Consider the following 5,454-nt stretch of genomic DNA (forward strand, 5'->3'; position numbering starts at 1 on the left):
TAAAAGGGTGAAAATGGTATTATTGTGAGTTTCGGCGAAAGTTGACGTCAGAGAGAAAAGTTTTTAATAGAACAGTAATTTTTAAAGGCAATTGAATAAATATTTTTAAATATTTCAAAAGATTGAAAAAAATATAGAAAAAAATCCGAAAGATTTCAAACAAAGTTCTTTATTATACAAAGATTTCTACGAATTCTATTAAAAACTTGAATAATTTTGAAAAATATGTATAAATTAAAGAAAAATTTACAAAAAAATTTTAATTAAAAAAGATTATTCAAAATTGAAAAATATATGGTGTTGACGATGTTAAGAACAAAATTTAGAAGTTTTTAAAAAAATTTTGATACATTTCAAGATAATAAAAAAAATTTCAAAAGATTCCTGAACTATCTAAAAGTTTTCAAACAAAGTTTTTTAGTATAAAAAGATTTTCACAAATTCTATTAAAAACTTGAATTAATTTAGAAAATAATTATAGGTTCCTAAAAATTCGCAAATAATTATTTGCGAATTTTTGAATGATTTTTTATTTTTTATAATTAATTTTTGAAGGAAATTGAAAAAACATTTTTGAACAATTCAAAATATTAAAAAAGATATAAAGAAAAAATCTGAAAAATTTCAAAAAATGTTTTTTTAGTATACAAATATTTTCACAATTTTTTAAACAAAATCGCACCATTTTTAAAGATACATACAAGCTTTAAAAGAATCAGAAATGATTTACAATTTGAAAACATTTTTTAACATTAAAAAATATATAGTTTTGAAAATTTTGAACACAAAATTTAGAAGCTGTTTAAGAATTTTGATACACTTCAAGAAAATAAAAAATTTTTCTTAAATTTTCTGAAAGAGTTTCGAATAATTTTTTATTTAAAAAATAATCTTCAAAGGCAATTAAAAAACATTTTTAAGCATTTTAAAACAATGATAAAAATATAGAAAAACAATCTGAAAGATTTAAAATACAGTTTTTTAGTATACAAAGATTTTCAAAAATTTTATCAAAAACTCGAACTATTTTAAAAGATAAGTATCAGCTCGAAAAATTTCACAAATAATTCGAAATTCGAAAAGATATTTTAAAATTGAAAAGTCTTGATTTTTTATGATTTTGAATACGAAATTCCGAAGATTTTTGAGAGATTTCAAGAGAATCATCTTTTTGAAGATTCCTGAAACAGTTTCTATTGATTTTTTATTTTTGAAAATTAATTTTTAAACTCAATTTAGAAAAATTCTCAAAAATTGGAGAAGATTGATAGAAGTATGTGAAAAAATCTGAAAGATTTTATAGTAATTTTTTAGAATAAAAAAATGTTCACAAATTTGATTAGAAACTCGAATCATTTCAAAAGATATGTGCAAGTTTGAAAAAATTACAAATAAAGTAAAATTTGAAAAGATTTTGAAAAATTGATAAAATGTAAATTTTGAATGATTCTGAATACAGACTTTAGCAACTTTTAAAGAATTTAAAAAGATTTCAAGATAACAATTTTTTTTTAATTCCTCACAATTTCGATTCATTTTTTATTATGGAGAATTAATTACGGAAGGCAATATAAAAAGATTCTTAAGCATTTCAAAAGATTTATAAAAATATAGAAAAAAATCTAAAGACGCACAATTTTTGTATTTTACAAAGATTTTAACAACTTTTATTGAAAATTCTAATCATTTTAAAAGACATACAAGTTTTTTATTATTTTTTAATTTGGCAACATTAATCTATTTGCCGGGGTTTCTGGGGATATTCTTCACATAAGATAATTGAATTTTTTTGTTTTTATATAAAAATTTTGTTTTAAAATTTCAAGATTAAGAAAAATATAACATTTATGTTCATGATGAAATTTATTACAAAAAGCTCATTTCTTCTAGTTTAATTTTAAATTTGAGCTTTTTTATACACATTGGTCATGTAAGATGATAAATTTTTCTTCACATCTTTAAACTTTAAAGATTTTTCATATTTTTCAAGATGAATACCACAGAGAAGGGAAAGCGGAAAAATCTAAAATTTACAGTTGAAAATTCACGTGTTTTATTCAAAATAAATTTTTTATTGGTAGACAATTTTTCTTTTTGGTTCAAATATTATTTCTTTGGCTTGAAAATTAGTTTTTGACACAAAAATTAATTTTTCAGCTGAAAATTCAACTATATCATATTTCTTTGAACACTAATCCTCTTTAGTTGAAAATTCAACTATTTGTACAAAAATTTCTGTATGTTGTTCAAACAATGTCTTTGGTGATAGAATGTTAACCTTCTGGGTGATTAATTTACATTTTTGGTTGAAAATTTACGTATTTTGTTAAAAATTATTCTGTTTTGGTAGCAAATTATTATGTTTCGTTGAAAATTCACTTCTTTGACTGGAAATTTAAATATTTCATTGGAAAATAAGTTAATATTATTAAAAGCTTGTTTCTCGAACTAAAAACAATATTTTTAATTTTTGATGACTCAGTGTTTTGAAAAAAGGAGTTTCTGGAAAATTTTGAAATGATTTATAAACATTTTTCAATCTGAAAGATTTAAAAGCAATTTTTTAATGATTTTTCAAAACTTTTATCAAAATTTTAAACAATTTAAACAAATGTTTATAATTTTTTAACAAATTATAAATATAATTTTCAATTGGGAAACATTTCATATTAAATTCAAAATAAATTTTAGAGTTTTGTAAACTTGAAAATGAAATCTTCAAAAAATGCAAATTCAACTGCAAATTGCAATTTCAACTCCTACGATAAAGATTTGTTAAAAATTCATCATTATAGTTAAAAATATATCTCTTTGTTTAAATATTAAACTATTTGGTAGAAAATTCGTCTTTACAGGTTGAAAATTAAACTATTTTGGTAGAAATCTTTTTTGCTTAAAGATTCCACTGACTAGTTAAAACTGCATCTATATGGACTATGGTTTCAATAATTTTCTTTAAAATTCGTATGTTTTGGTTAAATTTCATTGTTTTTTATAACAGTTTATATCTTGCCTGGTTAGAATATCAACAATTACATTTTTCGATGAGATTTAATATTTTGTTGTTAGGAGTGAAACTATTTTGTGAAGAATGAATTTTTCATTCAAGATTTGTCCCTTTAGTCAAATACATCTCTAAGGATGAACACCTAAATATGTGGTTGAAAATGAATTTTATATAGGGAATAAGTTATTAAAACTGAAAATGTAATTATTACGTTTTTTGGTTTTAAGCCTGATTTTAATATTTCGTAACTGATATTTTCTAGTTTTTCTTGGCAAAAAATTAATCTCCTTTGTTTAAAATTCATCTTTCTGGTTGAAAATTTACCACTTGAATCTATTTTAAACTCTTTTGTTTAAAATGTTTTTCAATTACTTTTTATAGTTAATAATTATAGTTGAAAACATAACTTTTGTATTATAAGTAAAATACTTAGATAGGAATCCTATTTTTGTCTATTCTAGTTGGAAATTCAACTAATTAGTTAGAAATTCATATAATTTGCTGAAAAATCTTCTTTTTTAGCAGAAAATTGATCGTCTTGGCAACGTTTTATCTGTTTTGGTTAGAAATGCCAATCTTTGATTAAAAATTGATTTATTCAGGTAAAGGATTCAACTATTTTGTGGAAAATTAGTATGTTTGATTTAATTCGTCTGCATTATATTAAAGTTAGCATGATACTGGGCTGAAATATGAACTACTAGATTTCTCGTTGTGAAAAGTTAATTTTTTTGTTGTTCGAAGATTCATAAATTTCATTGCAAACCAAATATTTGGTTGTAAATTAACTTTTTTATTAAAAACTCAAATTCTGGGTTTTGAAATTGAACAGTTTCGTAGAAAGTTCCACTTTTTGGCTTAAATATTTAACTTTTTCGGAAGAAAATTAACCAATTTGGTGGAAAACTCATCTTTTTGTTTAAAAAATTAACTACATAATATGAAATTAATCTTTTTTGTTCAAAATTCAACTGTTTGGTTAAAAATTAATTTTATTTGCAAGATTCACCTCTTCGGTTTAACCATAAATGATTTATTTGAAAAATGGCTGAAAAACTCTTTGATAGAAGAGAAAAATGTTTGCCCTTGTGACATTTTTTTTTTTCATTTGAAAATGGAAAAAAGCAATAATTCACAATTTCAGAATGAGGATTTCTTTTTGTTAAGAAGTAGCACATAAATACCCTCAATATTATAGTGGAGACAATCTTACAATAGATAACTATTAATTAAAAATACCATTCTATGTAAAATAATTTATATAAGTTAATTAATGATAAGAATACTGTATGTGTTATTTAATTAGAATTAAAATTAATATTTTTAGGTCTATTTTTTCTTTTAATTAATTTTTATCTATATTGTCGGATCGTCACTGCTGTAGGGTGGTCTTCTCCAATTAATTTTAGGTTTATTAATCTAGTGTAATTTAAAGATTCTAAAAAATTCTCATTTGAAATATTTTTTTTCAAACAATCAGAAGACAATGACTTTAAATTGGAGCAACTACTTCACGTTTACAATGTCACAATATGACCTTATTATTTCAATAGAATTAAGAATGTCATACCCCGTCGTTTTATTCAATTTTTTTATTATTCACGTTCTCCATTTCGATAACATCAAGCATTTAGATTCTTTCCACTACTAAATTAGAAAATATCCGAACTAATCGAATTTAAATTTTCTTTTAATATTACGGGGGTGACATTTTGCTAACAGAATTAGTAAAATTGTACTGGTAATGAGTTCAATCTTAACCATTTTGATTTTGAGAGACCTCAAAGTATCTTTTACATAAGGAAAAAAGCTGTAAAGTTGAATTGACCTTGTCTAGGGACTCGGTTCCATACACATTTAACCTGATAAAAGGCTAATAATTTGCACAAAGTTTGCAAAATAATTTCAATTTGCTACAGAAAATTAGGAGAATATACAACCAAAAAATTTTAAAAATCCGAAAAAGAACTTTGTTTAAATTTAGCGCATGGGGATCCTGCAAATGTACAATTAAATAATATATTGATCCTTATTGATTTCGTATCGTTTCATTATAGATTTAGGATTGCAAAAAATCATAATTTTTCTCAACTTTGTTCCAACACTCAGAAGGCAATATTTTTTAAATAGAGGTGGTCTAGGTCTCGTTTACAATGTCAAATATGACCTTCTTATTGCTTACCTAGTGTTAAAAATGCTAAATCATCTCGTCGTTTTATTCAAGTTTTTTGACTTCCACGTTTTCTATATGTATATTTCTTTATTTATTTATTATTTATTTATTTAATTTCATGAAAAATATATTTTTTAAATTAGGCACCAGGATAATAAATATCAGTTTGAGTGCCTAAAGAAGTAGATTTTAGTTTTTAAGCATTATGCTCTCTGAATCGAAATAAGTAATCGAAATAAATAATAATTAAAGAAAAATAATTGCTTTTAAAAGA

Source organism: Belonocnema kinseyi, chromosome 2 (genome assembly GCF_010883055.1).
Source record: "Belonocnema kinseyi isolate 2016_QV_RU_SX_M_011 chromosome 2, B_treatae_v1, whole genome shotgun sequence".
NCBI lineage: Eukaryota > Metazoa > Arthropoda > Insecta > Hymenoptera > Cynipidae > Belonocnema > Belonocnema kinseyi.